This window comes from Aegilops tauschii, chromosome 6 (genome assembly GCF_002575655.3).
Source record: "Aegilops tauschii subsp. strangulata cultivar AL8/78 chromosome 6, Aet v6.0, whole genome shotgun sequence".
NCBI lineage: Eukaryota > Viridiplantae > Streptophyta > Magnoliopsida > Poales > Poaceae > Aegilops > Aegilops tauschii.
Genome location: NC_053040.3, coordinates 376,005,453 through 376,023,244, shown reverse-complemented (window position 1 = coordinate 376,023,244; position 17,792 = coordinate 376,005,453).

The following is a 17,792-nucleotide window of genomic DNA, read 5'->3' as shown; positions in this document are numbered from 1 at the left end:
TATCATCAGATTCGCATTCATGAAGAAGATATTCCCAAGACAACTTTCAGAACAAGCTTTGGTTCCTATGAATATACTGTCATGTCTTTCGGCCTTGTCAATGCTCCTCCAACATTCTCTCGGATGATGAATTTCATCTTCAACCCCTATACCAATGAATTCGTCCTGGTGTATCTCGATGATATCTTGGTCTTCTCCAAGAATAAGAAGGATCATGCCAAACATTTGCGATTGGTGCTCGACAAGCTCAGAGAGTATCAATTCTATGCGAAGTTTTCCAAATGTGAGTTTTGGCTTGATGAAGTTCTTTACCTTGGTCATATCATCTCTGCCAAGGGCATCGCTGTTAATCCCGAGAAGGTGTCTGCAATTGTGAATTGGGAACCTCCTCAGAATGTCAAGCAGCTTCGCAGTTTCCTTGGTCTTGCAAGCTATTGCCGAAGATTCGTTGAGAATTTCTCTAAGATTGCAAAACCTCTTTCCAACCTCCTCCAGAAGCATGTGAAGTATGTCTGGACTCCTGAGTGTGACGTTGCTTTCAACACTCTCAAAGAGAAACTCGTCACAGCTCCTGTCTTAACTCCTCCTGACGAATCCAAGCCATTCGAAGTTTTCTGTGATGCTTCTCTTCAAGGTCTCGGTGCTGTGTTAATGCAAAAGAAGAAAGTTGTGGCCTATACCTCTCGTCAGTTGAAGCCCAACGAAAAGAACTACCCCACTCACGATCTTGAGTTGGCGGCAGTTGTCCATGCATTAATAACATGGAGACATCTCTTGTTGGGAACAAAAGTGGACATATTCACCGATCACAAGAGTCTCAAGTACATCTTCACTCAGCCCAACCTCAACCTCAGACAGACTCGATGGGTCGAGATGATTCAAGAGTACAATCCGAGTATTGAATATACTCCAGGCAAGGCCAATGTCATTGCAGATGCTTTGAGCAGGAAGGCTTATTGCAACAGCTTCTCAAGCCATTCCAACCGGATCTTTGTGAAGCTTTCCGCAAGCTGAATCTCCAAGTTGTTCCTCAAGGCTTTCTTGCCAACCTCCTAGTCTCTCCTACTTTGGAAGATCAAATTCGTGAGGCACAACTTCTTGATGCCATGGTGAAGAAGGTGAAACGTGGTATCGACAAGGGTCTATCCAAATACAAGTGCTATCGCATTGATGACAGAGACACTTTATTCTTCGAGGACCGGATTGTGGTTCCTAAAGGTGATCTAAGGAAAGTCATTATGAACAAGGCGCACAATTCTCTTCTTTCCATTCATCCTGGAAGTACGAAGATGTACCATGACCTCAAGCAGTCGTATTGGTGGACTCGAATGAAGCGAGAAATCACTCGATTCATGAATGATTGTGATGTCTGTTGAAGGGTGAAAGCAGAACACCAACGACCAGCTGGTCTCCTCCAACCTCTTGCTATACCAGAATGGAAGTTTGATCATATTGAAATGGACTTCGTGACTGGATTTCCCAAGTCCAAGCGCGGAAATGATGCTATCTTCGTTGTCATTGACAAGCTTACTAAAGTGGCTCATTTCCTTCCAATCAAAGAATCTATCACAGCAGCTCAGTTGGCAGAGCTATACACCTCCGGGATTGTCTCCTTGCACGGCATTCCACAATTGATTTCTTCAGATCGTGGAAGCATCTTCACTTCTAAGTTCTGGGACTCCTTCCAGAAGGCCATGGGCACCAACATTTGCTTCAGCACAGCTTTCCATCCTCAAACTAGTGGCCAAGTCAAGCGAGTCAATCAAATCCTTGAAGATATGCTCAGGGCTTGTGTCATTTCCTTTGGCTTGAAGTGGGAAGATTGTCTTCCATATGCCGAGTTCTCCTACAACAACAGCTTCCAAGCGAGTTCGGGCAAGGCCCCATTCGAGATTCTATATGGCAGAAAGTGTCGTACTCCTCTCAATTGGTCAGAGACTGGTGAACGCCAACTTCTTGGCAATGACTTAATCACAGAGGCTGAAGAAATGTGTAAAGTCATCGGTGAAAATCTCAAAGCCGCGCAATCGCGCCAGAAGAGTTACTATGATAGCAAGCACCGTGATGTGGCTTTCGAGATCGGAGACCATGTCTACCTCCGCGTCTCTCCAATGAAAGGCACTCGTCGCTTCGGTATCAAAGGGAAGCTTGCTCCTAGATACGTGGGTCCTTTCAAGATCATTGGCAAAAGAGGCAACCTCGCCTATCAACTTGAGCTTCCCTCCAACTTCGCAAACGTGCACGACGTGTTCCACGTGTCACAGCTCCGCAAGTGCTTCAAGACTCCTGAGCGCACCATCAACTTTGAAGAGATTGACCTCCAAGAAGATCTGTCTTATCATGAGCACCCCGTTGCTATTCTTGAAGAAACTGAGCACAAGACTCGCAACAAGTCAATCAAATTCCTGAAAGTGAAGTGGTCACACTGTTGTGGAATTGTCACGGCAGATGTCCTCATGCTAGGACTTAGTCGTGGAGCCATCGCCGCTAGGAAGCTTGAAGGGGTTAAACGGGACAAGGAACACGAGGGTTTATACTGGTTCGGCCCCTTACGGTGAAGGTAAAAGCCTACGTCCAGTTGAGGTGGTATTGATTAGGGTTTCGATGACCAGGGAGCTTAACCGCTATGCCTGGCTCTCGATGAGATCTTTCTTGTCCCCAAACCGCTGCCGGGTCGTCCCTTTATATAGAGAGGTTGACGCCCCGCAGCTCTTAGAGTCCCTCGCCGGCTCATAAGAGTGTCCGGCTCGGACTCTCTACTATTCTTGCCTTACACTACAAGTTCTACCATAATAATAATTGTAACTACGGGCTTTAAACCATCTCCGGGTCTTAAGCCCATCTTTGGCCCACTGTCTTCAAGCTTGGCGCCGGGCTTCAGGTGATGACCATTATGAGTAACCCGGCCCCGGCTGGCAGGTGACTCTAGGGTTTATATCGTCAACATTAGGCCCCAGATTGACATGGGCCGGCTCATGTCAATCTTCAATTCTTTCGACAGAAAAATCTTCGACTTACAATTGCGTGAAGGCCATAACCCGGCGTGACGTCATCCTTTGGAGTCCGGGTAATCCGCCGTGACGTCATCTTCCATTAATCCGTTTTTTACTCCACCATATCCGCAACGGATCTTATCTTTACTGCCATCCCGAAAATCGAGGCGTTTTATGGTGAGATAACCGCGCCGTGGCCTCCTCGTTTCTCGCGCCCACTTATGAGTCTGGCCTTATAAATAGCCCGGCCCATTGAGCCTCCAGCAGCCCGTCTTCCTCCTCGCGCCACTGCTCCTTCGCTCGAGCTCTGTTGCTGTCGCCGCCGCGGGTCTCCTCCTCCTCACCAACTCCGGCCGCTGCATCAACCTGTTGTGTCCAGAGAGAACGGCGGCGACCTCCGCGACTCACCAGCACCTGTAAGTCCTGGCTGCCCCGTAGAACAGATCTGCGGTAGGGTTCGTCCTGTTCTTCCGTGTTCTTCGCCGTCGCCCACGAGCTCTTGGTAGTTTTTATTTTTACTACCCTTCTTGATCTTAGACCTGTATAGACCTGCCGCGGTAGCTGTTTGGCACCCATTTCAAATGCAAATATATCTCTCTTTACTGCATAGAATCCCTGTTTGAGCCTGCGAACTTCTCCTGCGTCTGCTTTAGGTCTAGGAATTTTTCCCTTTAGTCGACCATTTTGATCCGAAATTTTCACTGCGATCTGTGAAACTTGTTTTCACCATACTTAGTAAAAAACTGCTTCTGCTGAGCTATGGCGGCTTACATTTCCGGCTCAAAGAAACCACGCGCCGTGAAATTTCCGGCTTATGATGAAATGATGAACAATTGAATCACTCTCATCACCTCCAGCGGCTTAGATAACCCAATGCAATTAGATATATGTCATTAGGCCCCTCCATAAGCCGCCACTTTAACACTGAACTGTAAATTTCCTCCGGCTTATAATTAAACCGGATGTTTCCTTTCATCATAGGCTTCCGACTTTCACCATGCCTCCCAAAGCTCCCAAAGCACCCATCACATGCAATTGGATGAGGTCCAACGTCACCGACGAGACCTTAGCGGACTTTGTAAAGTCGGGTTACCTGCCCAAGAAGGACGTCATGTCCTACCGTGCCCCTGACCCATCAGAGGAGAGACCACAGCCAAGGGACGGGGAGGTGGTAGTTTTTGCGGATCATATGAGCCGGGGCTTCGCACCGCCCGGCTCAAAGTTCTTCAGAGATGTGCTGAATTTCTTCGACCCGCGGCCTCAAGACATAGGACCCAACTCGGTGTCAAATATATGCAATTTCCAAGTGTTCTGTGAGGTCTACCTTGGAGAAGAACCCAGCCTGCTGCTCTTCAGAGAGCTCTTCTACCTGAACCGTCAGAACGAGTGCGCCAACGGGCCAAGCTTGGAACTTGGTGGCATCTCCATCCAGCGACGGAGGGACTACCTTTTCCCTTACGCCGAGCCGCCAAGCCACCCAAAAGACTGGAACCAGACGTGGTTCTATTGCCAAGACACGTCGCCGGCTGATGAGAGCCCGCTGCCCGGCTTTCGCCCCTCGCGTCTGGAACCAACACACCCTCTGTCAGACAAGCTAACTCAAGCGGAGCGCCAACCTCTGCTCCCCACCATTAACAAGATCAAGGCTCTCCTGGGCAATGGTCTCAACGGAATTGACCTGGTCCGGGTCTGGATCTCGTGGCGGGTGATCCCCTTGAGCCGCCGCCCCGGCTTAATGTGCGAGTACACAGGCCGGAAAGATGACCCCCTACGACACAGCCGCAACGATCTTCCTGAAGACGTTGCTGAGGACATGACCAAGGCTCTTTTGAACAAGAGCTTGGCAGACTGCGGAAGGACCGGGTTAAGCCCCTTCTGCAAGACCAACCCAGCCCTAGCGGTAAGCCGCTGATCTGAACATCTTATTTTCTTCTGTAGATAGCTTTCATCTGAACTTTAAGAAATCGTCATTGTACTTTTCAGGCTGATGACAAATTCTGGAAGGTCAAATATGACCATGAAGTGGCCAAGAAGGCCAGGAAGGCTAAGAAAGCCGCCAAGAGAGCCGCTCCCCGCAAGAAGGGAAGCAGGCCTACTGCTTCAGAGCTGCTGCAACTAAGCGACAGCTCCGAGTCAGAGGTAACCCCTGAACCTGTAAGATTTTGTTGTGTTTGTTGTTTATCTCTGTCCGCCTTATCAATACTGTTCATCAACAGGATGACACCGGAGCCAGTAACCCGGTGGTTGACGAGGTAATGACACTTTCCTCTGACTCGGAGCCCTTGCCAAGGCTGAAAGTCCGAAGGGTAACCCGGAAAGTAAGATTTTCACATCCTTTAGCTTATCAAGATCCTCAATTTCTTTTGAAGCAACAGATTCATGAGAGCAGGCGGCACACCCGGACCAACAAGGACGCCGACCTCTCTTCCGGCTTACCTGATGCGTCGAGGAAACGCTGGACCGAGGTGATCTCAAACTTGTACCCTTTTCATCCTTTGGCGGGTGTTATACGTCAACCGCTCAACTCTTCTGACTCAAATTATCAGGAAACTTCCCCCTCTTCTGGCGACTCTATGCAGTCGAACCTGCCGGCTTTCAAGACCGTGCCCGGGTAATGATGATCATCTCATGTTGTACTTGTCTTTACTTACACTTTTGTGCTTTAACCTTTTTGTCTTTTCAGTGCCCAGGCAAAACTCAGCAAAAGGGCGAAGAAGAACAAGCCGGTCGAAGAGCCGGACTTGCCTGAACCGGAGGTAGCCGCTCAAGAACCGCCAGCTGCCTCTGCTCCGGAAGCCACTGCTCCAACCGACAAGCCAATAGCAGAAGCTTCTGCTAACTCGGAGGCCTCCAGCTCGGCTCAGCCGGCAGATGACCCGGATGTGGTAATCACCCGGACGGAATTTGTTGAGCTGGGGAGACCTACTGCGCTGGCCAAGTGCTCCGCTAAGGAGGAGTTGTTAGGGCGCCACCGGGCCAATCTGGACCTCACCGACTATGCCAATCTGAGCATCGGAGAGATCATCTCCGGCTATGTCAGCCAGGTGCACAAGAGCCGGGACCTAGAGATTGCCATGGTGAACCAGATTCTGCAGAAGTCTGAGGTATTACTCTTCTGTCTTCTTACTTACTGCATAGTTATCTTGTTATTCTTACCATACTCTAGCCCCCAAGTCTACTACTTATGATAGAATATGTTGTAGACTTAAGTTCCGGTTTACTCGTTTGACCCGGTAATTTGTAAATAGAAACGTTCGATATGCATTAGCCCCCAAGTGCCAAGTGTCTTTGCTTGGAAAGGGCTTGGGACTTTAAAATTGCATAGTAACTGTTCATCCTATGATCCGGAAATTATGCAGGCTGCTGGCAAGAAGTTTGAAGCTGACATCTCCGATCTCAAGACCCGCCTGAAGACGGAAGAAACTAAGATCCGGAAAGCCAATGCCAAATTTGTGTCCAGTATTGCTACGCAAGAAAAGCTGAAGACGGACTTTGACGCTAAACGGAAGGCTTGGGCTGAAGAAAAGGCTACTCTGGTGAACCGGGCCGAACAGGCGGAGAAGGCTCTGACAGAGAAGACCGCCGAACTCTCCGGCTTAAAGCGCCAAGTGTCCCAGATGGTTGCCGCAATCTTCGGTAAGTCATTCCACCGGCTTTCGTCCAATTTATAATTTTTATGCCTCGTAACCCATCATTGCCGGCGGCTTATCTTACTCTGTTAAACAGGTCCCAGAAGCGCCAACCTCAACCAAAGTGTGGTGACCAAGCTGAAGGCCGTGTACACCCTGGTGGAACAACTCTACACCGGGTCACAGCGCGCCTTGGCCGTGGTGGCCCTATCCAATGAGGTGCCGACTCACCTGGCGGAAGTTCTTCGCCGGCTTGCCGTTCTTCCTCAGCGGGTCCAAGAGCTGCGACGGGCCTCTGCAAGAGCCGGAGCCATAGCTGCTCTGAGCCGGGCCAAGGCGTTCCTTCCAGAACTAGACCCGGCGGACATTGCCCTTGGCTATCCCAGTTTGAAGGAAGACGGCACCCCCTTCGACCAAAGGGACTTTGCAGCCTGCGTGAAGATCGTACGCCCGGTGGCCACTCTGATAGGAAACGACACGGATCTGACCAAGTATCAGCCAGGTTACGACGCAGAAAATCAGAGGATTCCCACTCCGCGTTATGAAGCCATCCGCTTAGTCCCGCCGACTCTTAAGCACACCTTTGCCCCGGAGATTGACCCGGCCGGGTTAATTGATGAGGAAGCTCAATTCGAAGCTCTGAGCGGCATTGACTCGAAATCGTCAACCTTCCAGGTCTTGGGAACAACCGGAGGAGCGGAGAGGGATGAGCCGGAAGCGTCGACCCAGCAAGCATCGTAACTCTGTAGGCGGCTTATTTAAACAATGCTTCACCCTTTTGGACTCGAGGAGTCTTTGTAATAGAATAGTACCAACACTTTAATTTTGCCGGGCCATCGTGCACATGTTGAATGCTGAATTCCATTGAAGTTGCTTCCTTATATTTCTCCGGGTCATAATTTGATCATTCATTTTCCTTAAGCTCAAATAGTTGCCTTTAACTATCCTGCATAAAAAGACAAATCACAAGTCTCTAGGCGGCTTACCGCGCTGAGAATCATAGTTTTATACGTATAACCCGGAATATGAATCAAAAAAGACTGGTCCTCAATTATGTCCTTGATATACCCATAATAACACACTTACCGGCCTGCAAGCACACTTCCGGCTTACATAACCCGGGTAATAAGGTTGGCACCTCAATTCCGGTTGACCAGTCTTAATAACACCGATCGTATTCGACTAGTACTGTAAATCAAAGTTAAGCCGGCAAAGTGATACCCGCCATGCGCATTATTGAAATAATCAGAAGAACTTTTTGTAACTCAGAAAAGCTTAGGGGCTTCCGGTTCGAATACGACCAGAGACCCGTCCCAAAGGGGTTATGCTAAGATTCGAATACAATCATATAGCCCCCAGTGGGTGTGGCGATGCCAATCAAGAGGGTACCGATAGCCATGTTCTCTTTGGTTCGAATACGACCCATGTTTGAACAAGAAGCCCCCAAATGACCTTAAGAATTGTTTAACGACGCTGATTCGAATACGATCCACGTCGGTTCCCAAAGGGGTTAAACTATGATGCAAATATGATCAAAGAAAAACTCCCCAATGAGCTCGGCACTTTGCCAATCAAATGGGTATCGACAACTATGTTCTCTTTGGTTCGAATACGACCTATGTTTGAACAGGAAGCCCCCAAGTGACTATATTGTGTATGGCTAGATTCGAATACGATCATAAGCCGGATCCTCCTTCAAGTTATCACATGATCTTTGTAATGAAAGTAACACATTCATCTTTGGAGGAGAAAAAAGGACAGAAGTCCTGCTTTATTGCTTATCATAATATATACATGGCTTAGAGAAGTATGTACATTATGAGAGCCGGTGGCTCAAGTGTAATAAGGCCGAAGCTGAGCTATGTTCCACGGCCGACGGGTCTCTTCCTCCGACTTACGTGAATCTTTGTGCTCCCGAACGTCAATGAGGTAATATGACCCGTTGTGCAAATTCTTGCTGACCACAAAGGGCCCTTCCCAAGGCGGGGATAACTTGTGCACATCTGTTTGATCTTGGATGAGCCAGAGCACCAGATCGCCTTCCTGGAAGACCCGGGTTTTAACCCGGCGACTATGATAACGGCGCAGGTCTTGTTGGTAAATCGCTGAGCGAGCTGCTGCCACATCACGCTGTTCGTCCAACAAGTCAAGAGCGTCTTGGCGCGCCTGTTCGTTATCCGCCTCCACATAAGCCGCCACTCGAGGTGAGTCATGACGGATGTCACTGGGGAGAACTGCTTCCGCTCCATAAACCATGAAGAAAGGCGTGAAACCTGTGGACCTGTTAGAAGTAGTGTTGATGCTCCACAACACGGAGGGTAACTCCTCCACCCAACAACCCGGCGTCCGTTGTAAAGGGACCAAAAGCCGGGGTTTGATGCCTTTCAGAATCTTCTGATTAGCCCTCTCAGCTTGACCATTGGATTGAGGATGAGCCACTGATGAAACATCAAGTCTAATGTGCTCTCGTTGACAAAACTCCTCCATGGCGCCTTTGGATAGATTGGTACCATTGTCAGTTATAATGCTGTGTGGGAAGCCAAAACGAAAGATCACCTTTTTCATAAACTGAACTGCCGTGGCGGCATCACACTTGCTAACTGGCTCCGCTTCAACCCACTTGGTAAATTTGTCAACTGCCACCAAGAGGTGGGTCTTCTTATCCTTGGACCTTTTAAAAGGCCCAACCATATCAAGCCCCCAGACCGCAAAGGGCCAAGTAATTGGGATCATCCTCAGCTCCTGAGCCGGCACATGATCCCGTCGCGAGAACCTTTGGCAACCATCACATTTGCTGACCAAGTCCTCCGCATCAGCATGAGCCGTCAGCCAATAAAAGCCATGACGAAAGCCTTGGCCACAAGAGACTTTGAGCCGGCGTGATGGCCACAATCCCCTTCATGAATCTCACGCAAGATCTCTTGACCTTCCTCAGGGGAGACACAACGCTGGAACGCTCCCGTAACACTGCGGCGATGCAACTAACCATTGACAACAATCATTGACTTAGACCGCCGGGTTATTTGTCTGGCCAAAGTTTCATCCTCAGGCAAATCTCCCCGGGTCATGTAAGCCAGATAAGGCACTGTCCAGTCCGGGATGATGTGGAGAGCCGCCACCAGTCGTGCCTCCGGGTCAGGGACAGCCAAATCTTCCTCTGTAGGCAACTTAACAGAAGGGCTATGCAGGACATCCAGGAAAATATTAGGCGGCACCGGTTTTCGCTGAGAGCCCAGCCGGCTTAAAGCATCAGCCGCCTCGTTCTTCCTGCGATCGATGTGCTCTACTTGGTAACCCTGAAAGTGCCCAGCAATGGCATCAACTTCGCGGTGATAAGCCGCCATGAGAGGGTCCTTGGAGTCCCACTTTCCTGATACATGTTGAGCCACCAAATCTGAGTCGCCGAAGCACCTTATCCGGCTCAAGCTCATCTCCTTAGCCATCCGAAGGCCGTGGAGCAAGGCCTCGTACTCAGCTGCATTGTTGGTGCAAGGAAACATCAACTGTAGCACATAATGGAACTTGTCACCTTTAGGGGAAGCCAATACGACTCCAGCCCCCGAGCCCTCCAATTGCCTGGATCCATCGAAGTGAATAGTCCAATATGTGTTATCCGGATTCAGTTCGGGCACTTGTAGCTCTGTCCAATCATTGATGAAATCCACCAAGGCCTGAGATTTAACAGCAGTGTGTGGCACATACTTCAGACCATGAGGTCCGAGCTCTATAGCCCACTTAGCCACTCTCCCTGTGGCCTCTCTGTTTTGAATGATATCTCCAAGGGGGGCAGAACTGACCACAGTGATGGGGTGACCATGAAAATAATGCTTAAGCTTCCGGCTTGCCATGAACACACCATAAACAAGCTTCTGCCAATGCGGATACCGCTGCTTGGACTCAATGAGTACTTCACTGACATAATAAACCGGCCGCTGAACCGGATGCTCCTTACCCTCTTCCTTGCGCTCCACCACCACAGCCACACTGACGGCTCGTGTGTTAGCAGCCACATACAGTAATAAAGGCTCCTTGTCAACCGGAGCAGCAAGGATTGGGGGCTCGGCCAGCTGCCTTTTCAAATCCTCAAAAGCAGTATTAGCTGCATCATTCCAGACAAAGTCATCAGTTTTCTTCATCAATTGATATAATGGCATGGCCTTCTCCCCAAACGACTTATAAAGCGGCTTAAAGCAGCAATACGACCCGCCAAGCGCTGGACGTCGTTTATGCACGCCGGCTTAGCCAGAGAGGTGATTGCCTTGATCTTCTCCGGGTTAGCTTCAATACCTCTGTTAGAAACCAAGAAACCCAAGAGCTTGCCTGCAGGAACACCAAAAACACATTTGGCCGGGTTAAGCATCATCTTGTAGACTCGTAGGTTATCAAAGGTTTCCCTCAGATCATCTATCAAGGTTTCCTCCTTCCTGGATTTAACCACAATATCATCCACATAAGCATGAACATTGCACCCAATCTGGTTATGAAGACAGTTCTGCACGCAACGCTGGTAAGTCGCCTGTGCACTCTTGAGTCCAAAGGGCATAGACACATAGCAGAAGGCTCCAAAGGGAGTGATGAACGCCGTCTTCTCCTGGTCCTTAACTGCCATCTTAATCTGATGATATCCAGAATAAGCATCCAAGAAACTTAAACGCTCACAACCCGCCGTAGCATCAATGATTTGATCAATACGGGGAAGGGCAAAAGGATCAGCCGGACACGCTTTGTTCAAGTCCGTGTAGTCCACACACATCCGCCAGGTGCCGTTCTTCTTGAGCACGAGCACCGGGTTAGCTAACCACTCTGGGTGAAAGACTTCAACGATAAACCCGGCCGCCAAGAGCCGGGCCACCTCTTCACCAATAGCTTTCCGCCTCTCTTCATTAAACCGCCGAAGGAATTGCCTGATTGGCTTAAATTTCGGATCAACATTGAGAGTGTGCTCAGCGAGTTCTCTAGGTACACCTGGCATGTCAGAAGGCTTCCATGCAAAAATGTCCCTATTCTCACGGATGAACTCGATGAGCGCGCTTTCCTATTTTGGATCCAGATTGGCACTGATGCTAAACTGCTGAGATGAATCACCTGGAACAAAATCAACAAGTTTAGTCTCATCAGCCGATTTAAATTTCATTGCCGGCTCATGCTCCGTAGTCGGCTTTTTCAGAGAGGTCATATCTGTTGGGTCAACATTGTCCTTGTAAAACTTCAACTCTTCCGTTGCACAAACAGATTCTGCATAAGCCGCATCGCCTTCCTCACACTCCAAGGCTACCTTCCGGCTGCCGTGAACCGTAATGGTCCCGTTATGATCCGGCATCTTGAGCTGTAAATACACGTAACACGGCCGTGCCATGAACTTGGCGTAAGCCGGCCGCCCAAATATGGCATGGTACGGACTTCTTATCTTGACCACCTCAAAGGTCAATTTTTCCACCCTGTAATTGTGCTTGTCTCCAAAGGCCACTTCCAACTCGATCTTGCCGACTGGGTAAGCCGACTTACCAGGTACCACACCGTGGAAAATGGTGTTTGACTGGCTGAGGTTCTTATCAATCAACCCCATACGACGGAATGTCTCATAATAGAGGATGTTGATGCTGCTGCCTCCATCCATGAGCACTTTAGTGAACTTATATCCTCCCACCTGAGGAGCCACCACCAAGGCCAAGTGACCCGGATTATCCACCCGGGGAGGGTGATCCTCCCTACTCCACACTATAGGCTGCTCAGACCATCGTAAATAGCGTGGAACCGCCGGCTCAACAGCATTCACAGCCCTTTTATGAAGCTTCTGATCTCGCTTACACAGACTGGTGGTAAATACATGGTACTGTCCACCGCTAAGCTGCTTTGGATTGGTCTGATAACCCCCCTGCTGCTGTTGATGGCCCTGGCCGGACTGCTGATTAAAGCCCCCTTGACTGTTCTGAGGTTTAAAATTTGAGCCGCTGCCCGGGCCATGAAAGCCGCCGGCGCCTGAGCCACCGCCCGGGCCATTGTTGCCGTTAAAGGCGTCAGAATTCTTAAAAGCCTTCATGATTGCACAGTCCTTCCATAGATGAGTAGCTAGCCTCTCTCTAGAGCCATGCCTTGGACAAGGCTCATTCAGCAGCTGCTCCAGCGTCGGGCCTGACCCGCCGGCTCGGGGAGGTGGCCTCCCCTTGCGTCGCTGGTTATTGCCCTGTGAGCTAGCGTTGGCCACGAACTCTAGGCTGCCGTCGGCCTTGCGCTTGCCACCTCCTTGGTTCCCAGGGTTATGCTGAGGACCCTTGCCATTGCCATTCTTCTTTCCCTTCCCTGTCCTTTCATCATCTGAAGCGGGGTCCTTGGTACTATCAGAATCGGCATACTTGACGAGAGCTGCCATCAGCGTACCCATGTCATTACAATCACGCTTGAGCCGCCCGAGTTTCATCTTCAGGGGCAGAAAGCGACAATTCTGTTCCAACATTAAAACTGCAGAGCCGGCATCCATCTTATCAGATGAGTGTATTATTTCCTTAACCCGGCGAACCCAATGTGTCGTAGACTCACTCTCCTGCTGCTTACAGTTAGTCAAATCCACAATTGACATAGACTGCCTACAGGTATCCTTGAAATTTTGGATGAACCGGGCTTTCAGCTCAGCCCAAGACCCGATGGAGTTCGGTGGTAGCCCTTTCAACCACGTGCGGGCAGTCCCATCTAACATCATGGTGAAATACTTGGCCATCGCTGCTTCACTGACCTCCAGCAATTCCATGGCCATTTCATAACTCTCGATCCAGGCTCCGGGTTGTAAGTCGGCCGTGTAATTAGGCACCTTCCTAGGCCCTTTGAAGTCCTTGGGTAGACGTTCATTGCGGAGAGCCGGCACTAAACAAGGGACACCTCCAGTCCTGGTAGAGATACCCGCGTCGACGGAAGTTGTCGGATAAGCCGGGGGAGTCTGGTAAGCCGTCAACTGAGGCACCTGCTCCGCCTCTTGCCGCGCTCTGTCTTGGTCTGCTGCGTGAAAGGCTCCGTTATGAGCCGGGCCATGGCCAGGGGGCGGGTCATGGCGTCGGACATTACTTGAGCCGGTCGCTGAGACCATGTGTCTGCTGTAACTCGGGCTCCGGCCTGGACGAGGGGTCGAGTGGATCCTATCCCGGCTGTAAGAGTACGCCTCTTGCTGCGCCAGTGCTGTCTAAAGAAGTTCCCTGACCCGGCGGGTTTCAATAGCCGTCGGAGAGTCGCCGTCAATTGGGAGGGCCGCCAGCCGTGCTGCTGCGGCGACCATGTTCTCCAGCGGGTTAGCATAATGACCCGGTGGTATTGGCACATACTGAGGCGGGGCAGGGTTCACCCGGGGAGGCCCCATCACTTGTGGCTGAACAGGGGTCCCAGACCCGGGCACTATGACCCCTGGCGGGTTACTAGACCCTGCACCTGGCGTGTTGAAGAGGTTTCGAGGATCGTAAATCGGAGGGAGTCGAGATTGGGCCTTTTGATGCCTCCTTCTCATGACCTCATTGGATGCGTTCTGATCCATCGTGAGCCGGAAGGATTGCGCTTGAATCAACTGAGTTTGGGCGTCGAGAGCCGCCCTCTCCGCAGCCATCCTGATCCCTTCCGCTGCCAGATCCTCTTTGGCTTTCACGAGATCTAATTTTAACTGCGCCACCTCCGCGTCATGCTGAGCTTGATCCGCCGGGTCAACCGCGGCGGTCAACAGGACCGTCATCTTGTCCGTGAGATCCATCAGCACCTGAGCCGGCGAAGGCACCGGGTTTCCTGCCCCAGCAGCAGGGTTCTGAACGGGCTGCGCACCGGCCATGAAGATTCCGACCCGGCTCGGCGGCTCAAACGGGTCCGGAACACTGTCACCATCGGAACAACCCATGAGCCTACCATCTTGAAGTTGGTACAACGAGTTTGACTCATCTGTGGTCGACTCGCCGTCAGAGCCGGCGGCCGTCTCATCACCAGATCCAGATCTATCAGAGTGCCCTCCATGGACACATCCCACAAAAGCATGCTTCAAGGCAGGCAGGGCCCGGGCGGGTCGGGCGCGCTGAGCCGTCTCGACGAGATCGGCGCAGAGATCCAGCTCAGGGCCCGGCTCACCAATCTTGCCAATGAAAACATGAATTTCGCCAAAGGGGACCCGGTATCCGTACTCGATTGAGTCGGCGTTGGGGCCCCAGCTTGCATCGTCGATGTAGAGCTTGCCGCGACGACTCTTGGTCATCCGGCCCACAGCGTATCCCTTGAGCCCTTCGAAGCTGCCCTTCAAGAACTCAAATCCACCGTGCGCTGGCCCCACGGTGGGCGCCAACTGTCGTGGAATTGTCACGGCAGATGTCCTCAAGCTAGGACTTAGTCGTGGAGCCATCGCCGCTAGGAAGCTTGAAGGGGTTAAACGGGACAAGGAACACGAGGGTTTATATTGGTTCGGCCCCTTACGGTGAAGGTAAAAGCCTACGTCCAGTTGAGGTGGTATTGATTAGGGTTTCGATGACCAGGGAGCTTAACCGCTATGCCTGGCTCTCGATGAGATCTTTCTTGTCCCCAAACCGCTGCCGGGTCATCCCTTTATATAGAGAGGTTGACGCCCCGCAGCTCTCAGAGTCCCTCGCCGGCTCATAAGAGTGTCCGGCTCGGACTCTCTACTATTCTTGCCTTACACTACAAGTTCTACCATAATAATAATTGTAACTACGGGCTTTAAACCATCTCTGGGTCTTAAGCCCATCTTTGGCCCACTGTCTTCAAGCTTGGCGTCGGGCTTCAGGTGATGACCATTATGAGTAACCCGGCCCCGGCTGGCGGGTGACTCTAGGGTTTATATCCTCAACACACACCATTCCGACCGAGAAGCCACCTGGGAACGCAAGGACCACCTCCATTCCGAATATCCGGAGTTCTTTCAGTCCTAGATCTTGGGACAAGATCCTCTCGTAGTGGTGGAGTGTTGTAACTCCCCGGATGTAACTTTCCATATTTGTAACTCCAACTCTTGCCATTTTCGGCTATGTGTTATGATATTCCCTCTGTGGTTGGGTTTTGTCTTTCGTTTTGCATTTTGTTCATGTCATGCATCCCATATCATGTCATCATGTGCATCTCATTTGCATACGTGTTCGTCTCATCCATCCGAGCATTTTCCCCGTTGTCCGTTTTGCAATCCGACACTCCCACGTGCACCGGCGCACCCCTCTTGTTTCTTTTCGTGAGCGGGTGTTAAACATTCTCAGAATGGACCGAGGTTTTCCAAGTGGCCTTGGTATACCACCAGTAGACCACCTGTCAAGTTTCGTTCCATTTGGAGGTCGTTTGATGCTCCAACGGTTAACCGGGTAACTGCAAAGGCCTTTTGTGTGTTGCAGCAAAACCCCCCTCCAAACAGCCCAATAACCCATCTAAGTCACTTCCATGCTCTCGGTCGTTCGATCACGATCGTGTGGGCGAAAACCGCACTCCATTTGGAGTCTCCTAGCTCCCTATGCCTATATAAACACCTCCCCCTCCGAATTTTTCGGGCAAACCCTAGTCTTCCCCTTCCTCCGCGCGCCGGACACGTCCGCCCGGCACCAGACGCATCCGCCGCCGCACCCGTCCAACCAGAGAGCGCCACATGGCCTCCCGGCCGCCCGTGCCGCCGCCGGCCCGCGAAGCCCGCGGGCCCGTTCGCCGCCGTCCGTCCCCGCGCTCCCCGTCGCCCCACGCCGCCTCCACTCCGCCCGTGCGCCGCCTGGGCACCGCGCCCCACGCCGCCTCCACTCCGCCCGTGCGCCGCCTGGGCACCGCGCCCCACGCCGCCGTTCCCGCCGGCGCCGCCGCCCGCACCCGCGGCCGCCCGCGGCCACCGGCGCCGCCGCCGTCCTCGCCGCCCGCCGACGCCCAGCGCCGCCGCCCGCCGTCCTCGCCTGTCTCCGCTCGCTTCCCTCCGCCGTTCGCCGCCTCCTGCCTCCTCCACTCCATCTCCGGCGAGTAGCCTCCGGTGACCCTCGATCCCTGCGCCAGATCCGAACTGGAGAGGTTGATTCCCCCCCACCCCCCCCCCCCCCGAAATTCTCTAAGTCCCGAAGTATTTTCACATTATGTGCTCATGTTCATCGCATCATATCTCATTGCATACTGCTCCGATTCATGCGCATGATATATAGAAATGTTCGTCACGAGATGCTCTTCATTTTGTTCCATTGTGCCATGCTCGTTTGAGTCCATCTCGATGCCCAAATCTCTGTTGCAAGAGTGCTATATGATGTTTACTGCTGTTACTTATCAGAACTTGGTGTTTTGTTATTTTTGCTACTTTTCATGTGTGCATCTTATGGGCATGAGCTCTACAGGTGTTTTTATCTATTACATGCCATCTTTACAAAGGTGTATGCCATGTATTTTTGTGATCTATGTGGTGACTAGCACAAGCATGCAAACTAGGCTTCGTGATGTTTCTGTTTTCAGGGACTTAGGTTTTTGCTGTCTGTTACTGCTGTTATTTTGTTGCCATGTATCCATGTGTCTACAGTGAGATCCATTCTTCTTTTGAGCATGTTCAGTAAGGATGTTTTGTAGATATAGTTGTGCTCTATCCATCCGTGCCCTTTTTTGCAATTATGGAGTGTCCTAGCATCTCTTAATCTTGCTCTACTTTTGCTATAAAATATTTCTGGTAGATTGTTAACATGATATTCAATTTTGCCAAGGTTGTTGTAGTTGATCCATACATGCTATGAGCTTTCTCTTGCCATGGTTAGCTTCATAAACATGCCATCTTGCTGTAGGTATGCTTGTTTTGTCATGAATTGCTTTGTGATGAGTGCATGAAGCTCACCCAAATGCCCTCATAATTTCTGTTAATGTCATGTTCTGTTTTCTGCAAAGTCTGAAACCTGTTGACGAAACTTGCTATGTATACATGGGTGCCATTATATCTTCTTATCCTTTTTGGCTTATGGTCAGTAAGGGACCTTTTTTCTATGCATTTAGTAGATTCATGCCATGCCTTGCTTTGCTACGTTAAGTTCCTGTACCATGTGTTTTTCTTGCTCTGAACATTACTACCTGATGCTGTTTCTGCCATGTCCAGTATTTTTACCGAGTCTGTGAACCTGATATCTTTTGCACTTTTGCCATACTTGTTTGAACCTGTTATGTTGTGATCTAGCCATAGCTCAGTGTTCATCTTTTGTCAAGCATC